Consider the following 12,033-nt stretch of genomic DNA (forward strand, 5'->3'; position numbering starts at 1 on the left):
AGAACATGCTGAACATCTTAGAGTTGTTCTTACATGCCTAAGAGAACATCAGTTATATGCCAAGTTCAGTAAGTGTGACTTTTGGTTAAAGGAAGTATAGTTTTTAGGACATGTCTTGTCAGCTAAAGGAGTTGCGGTAGATGCAAGCAAAGTTAAGGATATACTAGATTGGAAACCACCAACCACTGTTCATCAGGTTCGTAGTTTTCTGGGAATGGCAGGTTATTATCATCGTTTTATTCCAGATTTCTCTAGAATATCCAAGTCCATCACTGGATTGTTGAAAAACCAAGCCAAGTTTGTCTAGTCACCTGACTATGAAGAAGCTTTCCAGACTTTGAAGAGATTATTAACCACTGCACCAGTGTTAGCACAGCCAGATATTGAGAAGCTATTCGACGTTTATTGTGATGCTTTTGTTATTGGTATTGGATGTGTATTGATGCAAGAAGGTCGAGTCATTGCCTATGCTTCCAGACAACTTAAGCGACATGAAGAACATTATCCAACTCATGATCTAGAGTTAGCAATAGTTGTCCATGCTTTGAAGATTTGGCGGCATTATCTGCTTGGTAATACTTGTCATATTTATATAGATCATAAGAGTTTAAAGTATATCTTTACTCAATCAGAATTGAACATGCAACAAAGAAGATGGTTGGAATTGATTAAAGATTATGACTTGGAGGTGCATTACCACCCTGGTAAGGCAAATGTGGTTGCAGATGCACTCAGTCATAAGAGTCATTGCAATTGTATGACCGTGAAGACAATGGATCTAACTTTATATCATGAGATGGAGAAGTTGAATATAGAGATAGTTTAACAAGGTAGTTTGACCAATATAACTGCTGAATCAACTATTCGAGACAAAATTATTGCCGCTCAGAAAGAAAACAAGGGTATAGCCCATATCAAAGAAAGAGTCAGGAATGGAAAAGCGGCATGCTTCTGAATAGATGATACATGTGTGCTATGGTTCAAGAATCGCGTTGTGGTACCAAAGGTTCCTGTGTTGTGATAGTCGATTCTTGAAGAGACACATACCACCATGTTCTCTATTCATCCGAGAAGTAATAAAATGTACCATGACTTGAAACAGAGATTCTGGTGGACCAAAATGAAGATAGAGATTGCTCGATATATAGCCAAGTGTGATACTTGTCAAAAAGTAAAAGCTATACATTTGAAGTCCACTGGAGAGTTACAGCCATTGCCTATTCCAGCTTAGAAGTGGGAGGATATTAGTATGGACTTTATCACCAGTCTACCCAAGACATCAAAAGGTTTTGACTCAATATGGGTTATTGTAGATCGACTAACTAAGTTAGCACATTTTCTTCCAGTCAAGAGTATATATCCCACTATCCAATATGCCAAGTTGTATTTAGCACGAATCATGAGCTTGCATGGTGTACCAAACACCATTGTGTTGGATAGAGGTACATAGTTTGTCTCCAACTTTTGGAAACATTTGCATGCTTCATTGGGTACCAAACTTCTGCATAGTACCACTTATCATCCCTAGACTGATGGTCAGACTAAAAGGGTAAATCAAGTACTTGAAGATATGTTAAGGTGTTGTGTCCTTAACTATTCCAATAAGTGGGATGAATGTTTGCCTTTGGCTGAGTTCTCCTACAACAATAGTTATCAGGAGAGCATTAAAATGGCTCCGTTTGAAGCACTCTATGGTCATAGGTGCAAAACCTCGTTAAATTGGTTTGAACCTGGGGAAAGATGGTTCTTTGGAGTTGACCTTGTGAAAGAAACAGAAGAGAAGGTTAGGCAGATACAAAATAATTTGAAGATAGCTTAGTCCCGACAAAAGAGTTATGCAGATAAACGACATCGACCATTGGTGTTTAACAAGGGAGATTTTGTATATCTGAAGGTATCACCAATGAAGGGAGTCAACCATTTTGGTGTTAAAGGCAAGTTGGCACCTCGATATATTGGACCATTTCAAATTTTGGAGAGGTGCGGAAAGGTGGCATATCGCTTGAAGTTACCGAAACATCTCTCAGCAGTACATGATGTGTTCCATGTTTCCCAATTAAAGAAATGTCTTCGAGTGCCTGATCAAAATGTTGATATTGAAGGAGTAGAACTTGAACTTGATTTGACCTATTCCGAATATCCTATCCGAGTTCTGGATTAGAAAGACCATGTCACTCGAAGGAGGACAATCAAGTTCTATAAGATACAATGGAATCAACATTCCGAAGAAGAAGCTACTTGGGAATCCGAAGATTACTTGCTAGAACAGTTTTTGGAATTCCTTGCTTCTATATAAAATACTATTAGTTGTACTCTGTCTTTACGAACCATGTTTCATGAAAGGACCTTAGCTGTTTTATGGTCAAGTTTAGAATGTTTTTGCTTGATACATTTCCTTTTTCATTACTTTATCCTAGGACTTTAAATCTCAGGACGAGATTTCTTTTAGGGGGAAAGGTTGTAACACCTCTGGTGTTTTAAACACTAAAATATGCCATGTCATCATATGCATTGCACATCATCCTTGTGTTAGTGAAAACTTTGGTATGCATTCACTAAAACAAGTTTACTTTTATGATTATATGTGTTGACTTGTATGGGATGAATCAAGTTCATAAACTTAGTATTAAATTGGAATTCCAAAACCCTAATTTTCAGCATTTAAATACTACCCTAGAAAGCCTAATTCAAAATCTAAGCACATTTTGGGGTTGAGCCTAAAAGGAAAAGTGTAGAGCTTGTTAATGTGTACAAAGTTGGTTTTTAGAGTTTTCAAAGTTGTTATATAAAATTTGAAGTAATTTGAAAGGGGATAAATTCTTAAAGTGTCCCCTTTTGATATTTAAACTTGCACTTTCAAATGTAGACATAATTTGGGTATGGTTATTAAAGCAAAGTTGTAGAGCTTTGAATTTGGAGCAACTTTTATTTTTGGAGATTTTTGAGTTACCATAAAAATTTGAGAGTAATTTGAGAAATGAAGCGAGTGGCAATTCGATAAATTACTTGAACAGTGCAAGCAGGTAGCTCTCACCGCCGGCCAGCTTCCATCGTCTTCCACGCGCACTCGCAAGTGACACCTCCTGCTTCAATGTGTCCATGTTGCCGTACGTGTCAAGCGCACCTTCTCCCGCCGCCCTTCGCTCGCCTGATAACTCTAGAGCGCCGTCCAGTCGCTCTCTTCCTTCCCTCTGTTTTCCATCAGCACCGCCCAGCTCCGACGAGCTCGCGCCAGAGCCACAACACCCTCCCAGCCTTAGCCGAGCATGTCACCATGATCGCCATCACCTAGCACCTCCATATCATCCACTTGCGTAGCTTCGTTCTGTCTAGTTTGCCCGGCACAACCTCGTCTTCTCCAACTTCGGTGAGGAGCCATCGTGATCCACTCCACCGTGGACAGGGAGTTTGGGTGGGCTTCTTGCTTCATCCTTTGCTATTTCTTTATCTTCATTCTCTCATGATGTTCATGAGCTTCATTGTTGATCAGTTGGTCAATTACTTTCCTCATAACAGAGCTTTGCCGTGAGTTCACACCGCCGCTGTCGTCTCCAACGCCGACGACCTAGCTCCGCCTCGACTTAGCCGCCGTTTTCGCGCGCATCAGTTATGTATACCTGAAAGTATCACCAATGAAAGGAGTGCAATGGTTTGGTGTGAAAAGAAAATTTGCACCTAGATATGTAGGTCCATACAAAATCATTAAGCGAAGTGGAAGAGTAGCCTACAAACTATAGTACCTCCAAAGATGAGAGCTATTTTCAATGTCTTTCACGTCTCTGAATTGAGAAAATGCTTACATGTTCCTGAAGAAAGAATTGAAACTGACGATATCAAAAAAGAATCAGACCTAGCTTATGAGGAGAAGCTAGTATAGTTATTGGATAGTTAAGAAAGGGTAATTCCAAACCATGTGATCAAGTTCCACAAGGTAATGTGGAGTAACCATAGTGAACCAGATGCAACATGGGAAAGATAGGATTATCTACGTGAAGTTTACCCCGCATTTTATGAAAAATGGTAGGTCATTCAATCTCAGGACGAGATTCCTATAAGGGGGGAGGGTTTGTAACTCCCCAGTGTTAAGCTTGCATTTTCACTTGCGTTGCATGAGCATAAGCATCATCCATTCATTTGCACTCCTAAGCATGAAATGATACCTTTTCTAGTTGTGATTAATTTCATAAAGTGCTTGAATTTCCTTGTGAATGCTTAGTGATCATGCTTGATGATGCAAGTGGGTGTTGTTTGGTCACCAAAACAACTTAGACACACTTAGGATGAAAAATAGAACCTAGTTGATATTCATGACTTTGTCCAAAATTGCTTAGTATAGCTAGTTTATCATTATGTCCATGCATAAGTTCGTATAGCGCTCGCTCCACTACGTATGGGGTGAGTGGTCGACATTGTGTAAGTGTGGTGCTTTTACATTGTTTACCTATGGATACACCCTATATTCTAGGTCATGTGGTAGATCGCGGATGTGACACTCCCATTGAGTCCTTTGTAGTCCACTCCCCGAATATAGGCGCATGTAGGGTCCAGTTACGAAAGGAAGAACAAGTTATGTTCTTAATCTTCCTTAGTAATATCCCTTATATGTAGATATAAAGATGATCTTAGCCATGACTACTAAGTGTAATTGCACTAATCGTTGAATGCTTTGACTAGTAACTAAGAATGACTTAGGAATTATCTCTCTAATTTCTACCTGGTCATGCTAATGTCTTAGAAAGGAGTACTCTAGGTGGTTAACTATTCATTATCGATGCTTAATTATTATGTACTTATCATATATATCTTATCCTGACTTACCCTTAGTTAAGTTAGACCGTAGTTAGTCTCACATGTTTCCCTACGGATACGATACTTGGAATACTTCCGGGTGAAAGCTGCAGCGGTATTTGTGTGCTTGCGATTTATCTGTGTACGTTAATTTATACCAACAGTGTACCATGAATATTATTAATGGTTGTTAAAGTTGCGTTTTGGTATGAGTTGTGGATTTATAAAATTTACTCACTGCCAATCTCTGCATAGAGGGGGTAAGCTGACCTTCTTTAGATGCAAGGTAACTCTCCTCGTAGAACACAGACAACCAAACACCATCTCAACAAGTTGCATCCGCTCGTGCAACCTAAGATTTAGCATACCAAACACAATCTCAGCTAAGCATGCATCCACAGCTACAGACAACCAAATACCCTTCACAAACCAAGGACATTAGTTCCTATTCTACATACATCCTCCTAGCTAGTACGAAACAGAGCATTCCAAATCTAACATGTTGATGACCTACTTCAATACAACATAATACATGATTCCAAATCCAACAACCAGAACACAACAAAGAAAAAACATGTTTGACTTCCACTACAGGTTCTGCACGTTGAGTTCTAATGCTTTCCTATCACCTCCGCCATTTGAGTGGCCTTCACTTCCTTCCTCCTCTTCATCCTCTGAGTCCATTAGCCAGACATGGATCATGCCTGACTTTTTCAAATCCTCCAGATACTATCGCTGCCATATGTAGTAACCACAGAGTTTTGGATACTGCTCAAATTTGTTTAAAAAATTAAACCGAGGATTGCAATAGTTATAGCCAAAGAAGTGACAAATAAGAAGCTCACCCCATTCCTCTGGCACTTGAAGTAGACACGGCCATGGTTTGGATTTTCTTTTGTAGACCATCGATCACTCTAGCAAGCTTGCAGCGGAGGCAAATCACCAATGGAAGGCCAGCCTCTTCACCAACAAGATCTAACAACCGATCTATTGTCTAGGAGCTGCTCTGTCAATGAATCATGTTCGACGCGGTGCTACCACAAGCGGATTGGATCCAGTGGGACATGGTGCTGATAGAGCTACACCAAGGGAAGGGCTAGCAAGAGAGAGAGAGGGGAGGGGGTGACCAGTTTGAAACACAATGGCTACTCCTGCCAATTTATAAAAGAGAGGGGGAGCCGAGATCTTAGACCCAAGTTATAGGAGACAAAACTTTACCTTTTTTGAGGAATTTAAGTAAAAGGCAAACAGAAGAAGGTACACCATACATGTGACAATGTCCTTCTCTAGGCCTGACTGGTTTGCAGACCAAAGAATGAAGAGGAGTTGCTTCCCTATTAAGCAATAAGAGTGAGGCTAGGCTTTGTACACATAGGGATGCTAGTGCTGGAACAGGCTTCTAACGTGATTGCACGACGTTCATCATTACTAGTATCCGAGTAGTGAATATTTTAGATGGTCGGACCATCTATCATCCAGTGGAGTATACAATGCACTCCAATCCTAGCAGTCATAGGCTCATAGCAGCTGAGGGGCGGCAGCTAGCTAGAGATGGCTAATATACATGGTTTCATAGGTTATGATCGACTACACTCCCTGGGCTATGGTTGATGCTACCGCTTCATGAATCCAACTGACGTACCTTACTACTTCATGCATGAAGCCACAGCCGGTGCAACTGCTGTTTGTAGCATAGCCAAACAGGCAAGTTCTACTCACACAAAAAATTAACGTTTTTTAATGAATGACATGGGGCCAGGAGTACTTTTGTCCGCTATGAACAAATGCACTCAATTTGCTATGACTTTTAAATGTATATATGACATTATATATTGTCCTATGAGATGAAATGTACAACAAGCGGACTTTCTTATGTGCATAGTAAAAAATTCAATAGTTATGCCTTCTCTATTCTGCATTAGATGGAGGCGAGACTTGTCCAAATAAAATCGTCGTTGCATGGTTTGTTGCATTAGACGGAAGCCACTCATCCTACTGTACTGAGACGTGTCTAACAAGATCAAAAGACATCGTACCTAGGCAATAATTTCACTCGCAGCTATCCAATGAGATCAAATGAACAACGTTCGGACTTTCTTGCGTGTGCACTAAAATGTGAACAGGAAGAAACACGCAGATCAGAAAGACAACCAAAAAAACTATGCATTTCCCAGTAGTCTGAACCGTCTCGTCCACTCGATCGCCCACCCATGGGGTAATCTAAACCATGTCATCGTTACGAGTTCCCATGCCAGTTCATAGAGGATATTTAAGAACTCCTACTATAACCCCCGCTACGCCGCCTCCCCTGCCTCCTCCGCAATCAATGTAACTTGATCACACCGCTCTGCCTCTCCAGCCCTCCATCTCACCGTCGTCCACACGCCGTAGTTCCATCCACGCACATGTTGTAGCTCCATCCATGCCGCCACACGAGCCCTTAGTTAGCTTCCTCGCGCTCTGTATTGTGCGACATTGACGTCGGTAATCATGGCGGCGAGGCAGCACCCCACGTCACTTTTACTGGTGCTCCTTGACGAGCTAGCCATTGAGATTGCTAGCCACCTCATTGTGACCTCAGAGCGGCCTAAGGATGACCTCCATAGCCTAAGGGTGACCTGCTCATCCATGCGCTGCATCTATGGCAACCCCGTCGTTGGTCGGCACGTGGCACTGGACCGGTGCAGACATGAGCTATAGTGGGATGATGTCAGTGACTACTATGCCCTCCTTTCTAGCCTAACCCAACTTGGCAACCTAGAGGCTTGCTTCCTCACCAGGATACCAAGGGTATTCGAGGAAACCCACAAGCCCCAGCCATGCCTCGATGATCTCGCCTGCGCCACCGATGGTGGGCACACTCTAGCGGCCTATTTGGTCACCATATTGTTGCCCGCCATAGGCGACACGGGTGAGATTGTCGAGGCATGGCTGGGGCTATGCTTTTCTATGAATACAGTTTATATCCCGGTGAGGAAGCAAGCCTTTGCTTGTCGACTCGGGTCAGGCTAGCAAGGAGGGCGTAGTAGTTGATAGGGTCAGCCCCTGTCCTCCCGTGTCTAAACTGATCTAGTGCCAGACGCCGACCGACAAATGGGATGTCTGTAGATGCGATGCATGGACGAGCAGGTCACCCATAGGCTATGGCAGTCGTCCATTGGCCAATCCGAGGTCGCAACGAGGTGGCTGGTGATCTCAATTTGCATGTCAGAAGGGAGCGCCATTAGCAACATGATTGCCAACGTGGATGGAGCTACGACATGTGGATGCCGGTGAGACAGAGGGCTAGAGAGGGGGAGCAGCGCAATCAACTTAGGATGATTGAGGAGGAGGTGGGAGAGATAGCCGAGTGAGGGTTACTGTAGGAGTTCTTAAATACACTCTATGAACTGCTGTGGGAACTCGCAATGATGGCACGGTTTAGATTACCGGGTGGATTGAATGTACACTATTTCCAAACCCAGGAGTCAAGCACATGAAATGGGGGATGCCAACCAACTACGAAGCCTTGAGCGTCGTATCCTATGGGAGAGCAACCGCTTGGCTCTCCTCTTTAAAATGACTAGTAGGCTATAGAGAGGACCACCAACTGGGGTATTCTCTCATACGTACTCAACTTACCCATCCATCACATCACCTCCTCTGATCCCTACTCATTGGCGATGACTACAGCGTCGAGCGAGCAATGGGGCACTGGTCATCTGGCAAGTATTCCACTAACTATGAAGACGAGGACGGCGAGGAGGTGAATCAACCGACACCGAGCCCTGAGCACAAGGAGTATCCATTGTCGGCGTAGGAGCCCACCAAAGATGATGGGGAGCCCACCAACGACAAGGAGGAGGAGGCACCGACAGTAGCAGAGGAGGAGGAGGAGGCTCCAACGAAGGAGGTGGACAACATCACCGATACCATTCCACCGAGGTTCGTCCCCATGCCACGCTACAAGAAGCGCAGGCTCAACCCTCCATCCCTGAACATGATCGTGGAGGACAAGGACGACTCCTCGTCGGAGTAGGATGATGACAAGGAGGGTGGACACAACGGTGACTACCGGGGCAGCAACGTCGATCAATAGGTGTTAATTAGTACAATAGTAGTAGGTGTAGTAGGAACTAGTAGTAGTACAATGGCGGGTACGTTGTAGTGCACTTTTGGTCTATTTCGAATGGCCACATGTACCCAAATAGTAAATATTAGGAATCAATATAATGGCAGTTTTAACTATTTTTAGTGCTTTTTAGGTATTTTGGAAAGTGATTTTGATGAGGGCGTACATGTAATGGATTTCTATGAATAGTGAACCCCACTACAATGAAATGAACTAACTGATATAAACACTGAACAAACACTGAATAAACAAGATGTCGGGTTCATAAACCCGGGGTCCCTCGCAGACCGGCTTCCCCGCAAAGGCCCGGCCCAAGCAGACAGTGTACAACTCATGGGCTGGCCCAAATACCTGAGCGACAGGCCAGGGGAGTGATCCAATCTCTGACCGGAAGATCAGGCCACAGAGGAACAGCGCCCGTTTTCTGACTCTAGCCCACCTCTCCGACCAGAGCGCTCGCTTTGGTCGCCAGCCCACCTATGGATGGCCTCTTCGACTGGAAGGCCTGACCAAAAGCACCGCTTTTCATTCTGACCCCACACTCTCCGACCAGGGATACGCCTAGCCCCTGCTCACTGCTCTTCTCCGACTGACATGATCAGAGCCGACTGGGATCAACCGACCGAGGACGGCCGCTCGGTAGGTACCAGGAGACGTGCGGAGAAAAGCAATGCGAGGCACACAAGTCAAACCACAGTACCAGGGACCGTACCCTGCATGGAACAATACTCTCCAAACTGTCCTGACGCAAATAATATTGTAAGCGCCGATATTTCCCTCTACAGTATCGTGGGCGCCATTGACTCCCATATGGTATGGCTCCCCCACATGCCTCTAGGCATCGATAGTATTGTGGGCGCCGGAATTACCATACCGAGTGAACATGGTGAAAACCCCTCACATGCCTCTAGGCATCAACAGTATAGCAGATTATAACACCCTAAAAATTGCCTCTTTTGAAATAGAGCTAAAAATAATTTATTTATGAATTTTTTGTGCACATGAAATATAGGAAAATAATAATAATAAATCATTAAATTAAAATACATCATAAGGTAGCAACATGTTTGAGCATACATGCCATTGCATTTGATTTTATTGGTTGAGTGGTTTTAATTGAAAAGTCAAAATGGTTAAAATGCTTTTGAAATGAAATTAAAAATGGCTTTGAAATAAAAGAAAAGGAAATTTGAAAATAAGAGGATTTAAAAAATGGTAAATTTTCTTTTTGGAAACTTACCAAAATTGTTCATTTATATTTGAGATGAAAAGTATATTGAAAACATATTCAGAGAATTTGGCTTGGATTTGGAAACTCAAAGTAGAAAAAGGATTCGAAAAAAATAAAAAGAAGAAAACCTCCCCTCTCTCATTTTTGGCCCGAAGGCCCACTGTTCTTTTCCCCCGGCCCACTCTTTTCCTTGTCTTATCTGGCCCAACGTGCGTCTCCCTTCCCATCTCCCCCGCACTGACCCACCGCTCAGCGGCCCACTGCTCCGCGCTCGCCCTCCGCGTCACTCCGTGCGCCCAGCTAGGCGGCCTGCTCTGCTCGGCCTGCCCCGTGCGCCTTTGCCCGCACCCGCACGTGCTCGGCCTTCAGCGCCCACACCCACATGCCGCCCCCTTCTCCCTCATTGCCCCACGGGTCCAGCCCGTCAGCCGCCACCTCCCTTTCCATCCCTGCGCGCGTGCCTTTCCTTTCTTTGCCCCGGCAATGGCGCTGCTTCCACGGCAAGCCGCCGCGCCCATATGGTAGGCGCCCGAAATCGCCATCTCCTACTCCCCTTCCATCTACCGTAGCCCCGCCCGCCTATAAAACCCGAGCCGAGCCCTCCCCTCTGCCCCTTCCTCCGTTCGTCCGCGCTCGAGCTCACCATTGTCATCGCATTACGCCGACCAGTGCCTCGAACCTCGTCGCCGACGCACCCGTGAGCTTCACCTTGTTCCCCCACGCCCGTAGGGAACTCCAATTTTCTGTTTTGGTCTCGATTTGATCGGATTTCCCCTCACCCGTGTGCCACTTCTCTCTCTCTAGCCGCCGCCGTCGTCGACTGCGCCTTTGGAGCCCTCCCCGGACGCTGCACTCCCCTCCTGACGACTCATGGTGAGATCCTGAACCTCCTCGATCCCTTCACATCACGTTTGGTGCATGGGAGTGCCATAACGGCGAGCTCCTGAGCCGCCAGCCATGGCGTCGCCACAAAACCAATGCTCCGGCGTTCTTCTCGCCTCGGTAGCGCCTCTGCCGTGTTCGCTAGGTTCTGTAGATCATCCCCGTGCTTTTTGTGTCGATCGTGGAAGTCCCAAGCGCCATCCCAACGACCGCCGTCAAGCTCGGCTCACCGCCAACAATGGCAAGCTCGCCGGAGGATCTCCCGATCACACTGCGTCATCGGATTCGTGTGGACGGCCGTGATTAGCCCGTACCGCTTCGGTACATGACCAGTCCACCGTGGACCCATGCACCCAGTCCATGGTGCCGTGTTAGCACTGGCCCATGCCACGTGGTGCACCGCGCCAACCAAAGCGCGCCACGTGTTTGCCCAGTCAGCAGCCGTGGTCAACCATAGTCAAGCCACACGTATTTTGCAAAAATGCCCTTCTAGTTTTCGAGAATCAACCCGCAGTCCGTAGCAGTTCAAATTAAATACAATTTAGTCCTATTTTTATTCGTTTAGGTCCCTGTGTTTTCCAAAAATAGTACCCGCAGTCCAGCAGCCATGTGATTTCATATTTTTAATTATCTTAATTCAAAAATAAGTTCAGTTTATTTATAGAAATGCCATTGCACCTTATTTCATGCGTAACTTTTGTGTTTTAAGTCTAATTTGATCCATTCGAATTGCATTAGGACCGTATTTATGTTTTCTACATGTTTATACAACTTTTAGGCATGTTTTCAATATTTAAAATTCATGGATAGATTTAATCTATTATTCAATTAAAGGAAAACTTGTTTAAATCATAACCTATTCATTTTAACTCCAAAATAGTCCGTTCAAGTTGCGTTTGTTTCAAAATGACATGACCTACGCATTAGTAGCAATAATTTCTATGTCAAAATATCTAGAATTTCATGGTTTAAATCCCAACTTGAATAATAAATATGTCACTAGATTTATAAATAAAATGTA

Source organism: Miscanthus floridulus, chromosome 5, assembly GCF_019320115.1.
Source record: "Miscanthus floridulus cultivar M001 chromosome 5, ASM1932011v1, whole genome shotgun sequence".
Taxonomy (NCBI): Eukaryota; Viridiplantae; Streptophyta; class Magnoliopsida; order Poales; family Poaceae; genus Miscanthus; species Miscanthus floridulus.